At 47.9% G+C, this 9,229-nt stretch overlaps 1 protein-coding gene across 2 annotated transcripts in view; it reads left to right on the top strand.

The window, feature by feature from the left end:
- The first annotated feature begins 1,011 nt into the window (after positions 1-1,011).
- ARPC1B (actin related protein 2/3 complex subunit 1B) overlaps positions 1,012-9,229 on the top strand; it is a 48,093-nt gene continuing 39,875 nt past the window's right edge. The window contains exon 1 of one of the 2 annotated variants that reach the window (XM_033914586.1): positions 1,012-1,162. The gene's annotated coding sequence lies outside the window, so the exon portion shown is untranslated. Of the gene's footprint in view, positions 1,163-1,847; positions 1,872-9,229 lie in introns of those variants that run through there. The other variant, XM_033914587.1, reaches the window with a different exon arrangement.

Here is a 9,229-nt window from a genome sequence, read left to right as displayed (position 1 = left end):
GGGAGTCCAGGACAATGAAGCCATTGTGACATCACTGATGAGGTTGGCTCTTATTGGTGGAATGAGGCATTATGACATCACAATTTCAACTCTACTTTCCAAAGACTGAAATTCAACACACTACTACTGCTACTATGAATTATTTCTATAGCGCTTTCCAGACGCACGCAGCGCTGTACAGTCACAAAGAGTAAGAAAACAGTCCCTGCTCGAAAGAGCTTACAATCTAAACAGACGACAAACAGGATGTCATGGATATAGTTAAGGCAGTGGTCTCAAACTCGTGGCCTGGGGGGGGGGGTCACATGCGGCCCACCAGGTACTATTTTGAGGCCCTTGGGATGTTTATCATAATCACAAAAGTAAAACAAAACAGTTTCTTGATCATATGTCTCTTTAGCTATAAATGACATTATTATTATTAAGACTTGGCCAAAAGGAAAGATTTATAAAACCATAAAGAGTTTTCCCTCCTGCAAAATTGTCTAGTTTTTTCTGAGGCCCTCCAAGTCCTAAATGTGGCCCTGCAAAGGGTTGGAGTTGGAGACCTTCTCTTGAGGGGAGGACCGGCCTTTTCTTATTTCCCTGTGTGGGCTAAGAATTAAAATTGTGGAACCGGGAGAGCTGTGGGTTGCCTGAGCAAACACCTTGGCTAGATCCAAGGAGAGGTCTTTTTTTTTTTTTGGGGGGGGGAGGGGTTAGCATCCCCAATAATTTGGAAAAGTTGGCTGCTAGGATGGGAGACATAGTTGACCTTTTGTAGAACGACTAAAGGAAGTCCCGACAATAAATCAGAAGCTCCGAGAGTTAAGTCTGGCTTTGCTGAACTTTCAAGGCACTGGGAAAGGCGAGATCGTCGCTCGTCTGTGCCGTTTTCCGGCCTTTTGGCACACGCAGATGAATTGTGCCTTCGGGCTTGTCCCCGGGAAAGAGCTCCCTGACCACTGGGGGGTGGGGGTGGGGGTGCAGTGCAGCCAGTCCAGATGTGCAGCCGGAGGGGGGAGGGGCTGAGCTTCGGCCGCCCACACGAGGAAGTGGTGAAATTACAGCTCTCGGGGAGGAAAAGGGAAGTTGGCAGCGATCGCTCGGCCGGGGTTCGTGTTGACTGCTCAGAGTCCACGGACTGCTTCGATTTGCCCGGGCATTCGGCATTTTGAGAAAGGTAAGCGGCCTTTGGAGCGCTTTTGCTGCCCCTTTGCCCCGCAAGGCAGGACTTGGCCTGCTCTTGGTCCCCGGGTGCCATCGCAGCCCCCGGCAGGGGCTAAGGGAGTCAGTGACAGGGACAGTTGCCTAAGGCTGAATGAAAATGAGCTTTCCAGATCGATGCGCGTGTATTGGGGGTCGTAGGGCTACTTTGAGTTTCATTATTTGGGAGCCTCAAAGTGTGAATTCACTAGAGGAGAGAAATGGGAATCATGCTGGAATTTTTCTGTTCTTTTTTTTTTTTTTTTTTTTGGGGGGGGGTGTTCATGAGAGGGCAATGGATGTTGAAGTAGACCGCTTGCATAGGGGTGGGGAGGGCAGAAGGACTGGCAGGGCAGAGGGACAGGGTGGGGCCAGATCATGTGGTCAGTGCCAGGGTAAGGCAAGCAGGCACAATCCAAGAAGGCACTGAAAGCTGCTGCCATGCCTGAGCCCAGTCTACCAGTAGCTTTTCTTAGGGGAACGTACGGAATCCCCAATATTAGAAGACCCAACAAGGCCATCGTTTCGGCGACTAGACGCTTTTCTTCAGGGGGTGTGGGGGGGTCTAATGGCACACTGGAGAGAACAAGAAAAACCTTGAAATCTCAACTTGTGTACGGATAGAAAATCTAAATAAATAATCGACCCGAAATCCCAAATCGACGACATCCTCTGGAGTACCAAAAGTAAGAGAGAGTAGGATCGTGCTGGAATTTTTTTTGGGGGGGAGGGTTTCTTGAGAAGAGAGCGGGCATAGAATGGTGAAGTAGCCTGCATGCATAGGGGTGGCAAGGGCAGGAGGACTGGCACAGAGAGGGTGGGGGCCAGATCATACGTTGGTGCTAGGGTAAGATCAGAAGTTTGCAGTTCGGAGGGGGGGGGAGGGAGAGGGGCACCAAAGAGGAGTGTTTACCGATCTGGCCCTATGTGGCTTACGAAGCCTAGAGGAATGTCATGACCCCAACACCTGCGCTCTGTCGTCATATCGTTGGTGACGGTGGCGGAGCGAGGGTGGTGCCTTCCCCCTGCCGCATGCGCCCCCTTTCTTGTTCCCCGTACCTTTTTAACTTCTCCGATGCGAGCTGCATGTCCGCGTAGGTGTCGGCTCGCTTTTGACGGGACCCGGAAGTGGCGTCGGAGAGAGCGTCAGTGCCGATGTGGGTAGCAATGTTGCTCGCGCCGGAGAAGTAAAAAGAAAAAAAAAAAAGGTACGGGGAAGGCAAGGGGTGCGCGGCAAAGGGAGGAGAGGGGAGGCAGAGAGGAGGGGGGTTGCTGGCACCCCTAGTAAGACGGTGCCCAGAATAGACTGCCCCTGCTCTCCCCCCCACGCCCCCCACTGAATGGTGAAATTTTTTTCTGAGGACCTGTTTACCTTTAGTTAAGAATTGAGAAAGGAAGAATCCATTCCAATATTTTAAGACATCTAAAGACACATTTTTTTTTTTTTTAATGGCCTTTTTAAACTGATTAATTGAATTTGGGACCGCAGTCTGCATCAATTTGCATTAGTTTGTATTAATTTGCATTTATATAATTTTATAATTTATTTTTAATAATTAATTTTAGTTGTAATAGGGTATTAGGTATTAGAAGTGTTATTTTCTCTTTCTTTCCTATTTTAATGGAGTTCTTTTCACAAATTTGATTGAGTTGTGATGAAAACCGCTTTGATCCTTTTTGGCTCTATATGCGGTATATAAGGATTTGAATAAGCAAAACTGGCCCAGTTCTACAGATCCATAGCAGACTAATCGGTTCTCTCTAGAGAGTTGCACGGGGACAGATATCACACCCATCCCCGCAAGGATCCTCTCCGTCCCCACCCGTCCCCGCCAGGATCCTCTCCATCCCCACCCATCCATAGAAACATAGAAACATAGAAATAGACGGCAGATAAGGGCCCACGGCCCATCTAGTCTGCCCACCTTAATGTCCCTCCCCTACCTTTGCCCTGTGAAGAGATCCCATGTGCCGATCCCATTTGGCCTTAAAATCAGGCACGCTGCTGGCCTCAATCACCTGTAGTGGAAGACTATTCCAGCGATCAACCACTCTTTCAGTGAAAAAGAATTTCCTGGTGTCACCTCGTAGTTTCCCGCCCCTGATTTTCAACGGATGCCCTCTTGTTGTCGTGGGACCCTTGAAAAAGAAGATATCTTCCTCCGCCTCGATGCGGCCCGTAAGATACTTGAACGTCTCGATCATGTCCCCCCTCTCTCTGCGCTCCTCGAGCGAGTATAGCTGTAATTTGTCAAGCCGTTCTTCGTATGGAAGATCCTTGAGTCCCGAGACCATCCGGGTGGCCATTCTTTGCACCGACTCCAGTCTCAGCACATCCTTGCGATAATGCGGCCTCCAGAATTGCACACAGTATTCCAGGTGGGGCCTCACCATGGATCTATACAATGGCATAATGACTTCCGCCTTACGACTGACGAAACCCCTTCGTATGCAGCCCATGATTTGTCTTGCCTTGGACGAAGCCTGCTCCACTTGATTGGCAGACTTCATGTCCTCACTGACGATTACCCCCAAGTCTCGTTCTGCTACCGTTTTTGCTAGGATCTCGCCATTAAGGGTATAAGACTTGCATGGATTCTGGCTGCCCAGGTGCATAACTTTGCATTTTTTGGCATTGAAGTTGAGTTGCCATGTCCTAGACCACCGCAAGGAATTACCTCCATCCCCACCCGTCCCCGCCAGATCCTCTCCGTCCCCGTCAGAATCCTCTCCGTCCCCACCCATCCCCGCAAGGAATTACTCCATCCCCGCCCGTCCCCATAAAAAGCAGCAATTACTTCTGACAGGATCATCAATTCCACAGTTTCTTTTGTGTTTGCGCTGCTGTTTTCCTTGTGGAATCTCTTTGGTGGAACCCTTTTTTTGTTTTCTGTTCAGGTAATTAACTTATAAACCCCCCTCTTTTACTAAGGCTGACGTGTCCATTATATTATATGGACGAACTCTGCTTCCAAAGCCTTCCATCCCCATGGGAGTCCCGTTGGCTAGAGGGGGTCCCCGTGGGAATCCCGTTGGCTAGAGGGGGTCCCCGTGGGAGTCCCATGGGTTAGGGGGGATTCCCGTGATCCCCATTCCCGTGCAGACCTCTAGTTCTCTCTGCATCTCTCAGGGATACATGGATCAAATGATGTATTAAAGATTTGTGGCAGATTTATCTGTGGGGAACCCCCCCCCAAAAAAAAAAGAAAAGAAAAATAACCCAAATCTTCCCTTTCAGTGGCTGTGTTAGTTCACTTTTAAAAGTAATAAATATAATCTTATTTCCTGCTTGATTTCTATCGATTTTTTTTTTAAATTGGACTAACTTCATGGCCCTTGTACTAACCTGAGTTAAGCACTAGCTTAACACAACTTAAAAGGGTTTATCGCGGGACACGCTCCATTGCCCTGCATGCTAAAAAAACCGTTTTTATTTTTTTCATGGAGGGAGTGTGCCTGGGAGCGGAGAGTGGGTGTTTCAGCGCTAATCAGCTGGCGCATCAACTTTGCCACGCACTAAGGGCCAGAGCCCGTAGGCGCTTATTTCATGTCGGGCGCCAATTACAGAATCGCGCTTAGTGACGCCCCACTTGTCAACAGCTTAACAGCTCCTTGAGGTGGATGATATATGGGGAAGAAATGAAAATTGGAAGGAGAACATGAACCAGGGGCGCCTTTTTACGAAGGCGCGTTAGGGCCTTAATGCGCGGAATAGCACGTGCTAAAATGCCACGTGTGCTAGCCACTACCGCCTCCTCTTGAGCAGGCAGGTAGTTTTTCAGCTCGCGCGCGCTAATCCGGTGCATGAGCTAAAAATGCTAGCGCACCTTCGTAAAAGGAGCCCCAAATGAAAGTTGGCACAGCGATGAAGAACAATGGACATTATCTTATACAGTATAATCTCGTTATAACAGAACCTCGCTCATAGCGGACGAGGTCCACTGGTCCCGGCCGAGCGCCATTAGAAACATACAAAAAAAAAAATCACTGGATATAGCGGACAAACAATTTGGTCTCCAGAGCCGCTTTTAGCTGTAGTTTTGTTCAGCTATAACGGACACGCAGGCTCCGCCTACAAGGCGTGTGGCGTGCCGGTGATATAGTATCAAAATGCAGCCCCGAAGAAAATGACAAACTATTTTTCTTTCCAGTACAGTACAACATAAGGCTTTAGAACATCTTTTAGGGTTCTGGTTTTGCAATCGTTTCGTGTTGTACCAATGTTTTGCTGAGTTTTGTTCTTGATGTTGCCGATATGCTTGTGCAGTGACTGTCGTTCATCGATTGAACGTTGTTTCAAGTTGACCTAAAGTTTTTTAAAAATGCAACTCTGGTTATAACGGACTGTTTTTTCCAGGTCCCTTGAAGTCCGTTATAACGAGATTATACTGTAGTGAATGAACTTTTAAATTGGGTGGTATAGGGTGGATTGGGAGAGCTTCAGATAGGTTTGAATGCACGTATGAATATTGTTTAAATTAATTTTAAATACAGTGGGTATAATGTTATTTGTGAGTTAATAAAATAAGTATCTATTTATGGAATACAGCTCTTTTGTGTATGAAGTTACTTAAAACTTAGGCGCCTGTAATATAGGCCAGGGTTTTTAGAGGCCTACGTTACAGGCGCCCAAGTCCTTCAGAGAATCACCCCTAGCGAAGCCCAAGTCTTTCTCCACCCCTAAACACACCTGCTTTGGTATTAGGCGCCAGAATCCTGCCTAAAAAGATAAGCGTGTATCTCCCAATTAATTTTTTTTTTTTTTCCCAATTACGTTAAAGCTCATCCTTGAACCCAATTTACTAATTAAATTAGACGCCATTAGTGGAACCTGGGCCTGATTAGCGCAGGATTAACGTGTGAGTCCTCCCTGCCTGCAAAATAGCTGTCCGTAAATGCTTATGATCTAATATTTTGTAATGGCCATGTGCTAATGGCAAGAAAAAAAAAAAAAGGCCCTCGAGGACGAGAATTTCGTTTTATTGATGGACCTGATATGGGCCATGTTTCGGTACAACCCCTACCTGGGTCAGGGGTCAACCAAGGAAGTCCATCCACAAATCTAACAATATCCAAAAATGGATAAATATTCCTACTACTGATGGTAAGAGGGGCGGGAAGGGGGCGGTCTGCCCCAGGCGCCGTCTTGGTGAGGGCACCGGCACTGCTCCTCCCCCCGCCACGCACGCGCCTTCGCTTCACTCCACCACCGTACCTCTTATCTCTTCACTGGCACGAGCAGCAGCTCCAACCTGTTTCTCGCGTTGGCTCTCCCTCTGATGTCACTTCCGGGTCCTGCACCTAGGAACGGACGTCAGAGGGAGAACCGACCTGGACAGCGGGTTGGTGACGCTGCTCACACCGGGGAAGTTAAAAGAGGTGTGAGGTAAGGAAGGGGTGCACGCGTGTGGCAGGGAAGGTGGGGAAGGAGCGCCCCAGGTGCCGCTCACTCTCGCTACGCCACTGCTACTAATGATTGCTCAGAAGATCCATCGGCATTTTCAAACTGCACAAAAAGGGAAAGAGATTGGGACTTGTATACCGCCTTCTTGTAGTTTGTAACCACACTCAAAGCGGTTTACAGACAGGTGTACTTCAAGCATTTTCCCCGTCTGTCCCTATATCTGGGGCAATTGGGGGGGGGGATTAAGTGACTTGTCCAGGGTCACAAGGGTGTTGAGGCTGTAACTCTAACCACCGCACCACACTCTCCTCCAATGCAATATCAGAAGTGAGCCAAGTATAGAACAGTGAAGCCATTATGACATCACTGATGAGGTTGGCTCTTGAGCATTGGTGGAATGAGGCATTATGACATCACAATCTCAGCTCTGGAATGTTGCTACTCTTTGGGTTTCTGCCAGGCATTATGACATCAGGGAAAGGGATTGGGACTTGTAGACCGTCTTTTTGTAGTTTCACAACCACACTCAAAGTGGTACGTACAGGTACTTCAAGCATTTTCCTTGTCTGTCCCAGAGGGCTTCCAATCTATCTTATGTACCTAGAAAGATGCTTATGTTTTTTTTTTTTGTTTTATTTCTATTGGTGAAAACCTTGAATAAATCACCCCCCTGCTTCTCATTTATCCAGGAATGCCTTCTTGGCAGTTGAGAAAAAGAGGCAAAGAATGTGAATTGAGAGCTGACCTCAGTGTCCTGCCAGCTGCCTGATCAAAGGGTTATTTATTCCACATCTCTATCTTTTCTCTGTACACTTCTTCTGGAGGGGGCGCAGAGCTGACTTGAGGCTGGCAGTGACTTAACCCTTCTTTCCTCAGAGTGGAAAACCAGCAGTAGTGTCAGGGAAATAGGGGGAAAAAAAAGCCTTTTATAGTTACGTTAAGGAATTGTTTCTTCTGTAGCAGAAGAAATAAAGTCCCTTGTTTTTTCCTCTTCCTAATGTTCTACTTGTATCTCTGTAGAAACATAGAAACGTGAGAGTATGACGGCAGAAAAGGGCCGTCGGCCCAACAAGTCTGCCCACTCGAGAACCCTCCCTCCTCGAGAATCCGTCTTTTAAGCATTCCTCTGGAGCAGCGGTCTCAAACACGCGGCCTGCATGTGGCTCTCCAAGTTTTATTTGCAGCCCGCGGTCTGGACTGGATCATTCTCTTCCTTTTGGAGCAGCAGCGTGTCTGGCCGGCTTGTTCCGTTCAAAGCCGCGGGTTGGCGGCTCCTTGCGCTATCCACTCCTGCATCGGAAGCCTCTCTTACATCACAACATCAGAGAGGCTTCAGATGCAGGTGCAGATCTTGCAAGGAGCCGCCACCCGCGGCTTTGAACGGAACGAGCCGGCCAGACACGCTGCTGCTCCAGTGGTGTACCAAGGGGAGGGCGGTCCGCACAGCTGGCCACCCTCCACTGTTCTCCCTAGAGTGCGGCTCATCTAGAGCAGTGGTGCTCAACCTGCTTCCCTTCCCTTCTCACCACTGCCATCAGGGAACAGGCCGGCACTGTGCTCTTTGATCTCCCTGCTTCTCTCGTCGCCCGACGTCAATTCTGACGTCGAGAGGACGTTCTGGCTAGCCAATCGCTGCCTGGCTGCCCAGAACGTCCTTTCCAACGTTAGAATTGACGTCGGGTGGTCAGCCCCGTGGAGAAGAGAAGCATGGAGATTTCGGCCTGTTCCCGATGGCGGCAGCAGCAGCCTATTCCCCGGCGGCGGTGGCATGGGGGAGGGCAGGAAGGAAGAAAGAAAGAAGGGGGGGACAGGGAGCCAGAAACAAAGCAAAAAATGGGACACAGAAACAGAGAAAGACAGACATAGAGAGAGAAAGAAAAAGTTGGGGGAGGGAATGAAGTCTGGAGGAGAGGAAGCATACAGGAGGCTGGAAGAAGGGAAGAAGTATTGGATGCACAGTCAGAAGAATAAAGTGCAACCAGAGACTGATGAAATTACCAAAGGTAGGAAAATGATTTTATTTTCAATTTAGTGATTGAAATGTGCCAGTTTTGAGAAAGAAAAGATATTGAACTTTAAATGTGAGTGCTGCAGAAAAAATAGAGTACTTGGAGGGCCGCAGAAAAAATAGTTAATGTCTTATTAAAGAAATGACAATTTTGCATAAGGTAAAACTTGAAACGAACAGGATCCGTTTCTTGGTCCCGAAATCGTCCTGCAATAACCTGAAGTTTTTTCCCACTACAAATGAAACTGCTCAGACTATGGTGAACATTTTACTTCCAGCATGGACAGAGACAGAAAACTTATCCATTAAAATGTGTCCTTTCATAGACAGAGACAGAAAACCTATCCTTTCCTTTCAAAACTGTTAAAGGAAAGTTTTATAAACTATAAAGAGTTTTATCTCATGCAAAATTGTCATTTCTTTAATAAGACATTAACTATTTTTTCTGCGGCCCTCCAAGTACCTACAAATCCAAAATGTGGCCCCGCAAAGGGTTTGCGTTTGAGACCACTGCTCTGAAGCGACCCCACCAGACGGTCCCATCGTCCCTTGAAGTCGAACGTGTTACTGGCCTCGACTACCTGTCTTGGAAGACCATTCCATCGATCAATTACCCTTTCGGTGAAGAAGTA

The sequence above is a fragment of the Geotrypetes seraphini genome, chromosome 11 (genome assembly GCF_902459505.1).
Source record: "Geotrypetes seraphini chromosome 11, aGeoSer1.1, whole genome shotgun sequence".
Lineage (NCBI taxonomy): Eukaryota > Metazoa > Chordata > Amphibia > Gymnophiona > Dermophiidae > Geotrypetes > Geotrypetes seraphini.
The sequence above is the reverse complement of the archived record's forward strand: the minus strand, read 5'-3'. Positions and strand labels throughout refer to the sequence as shown.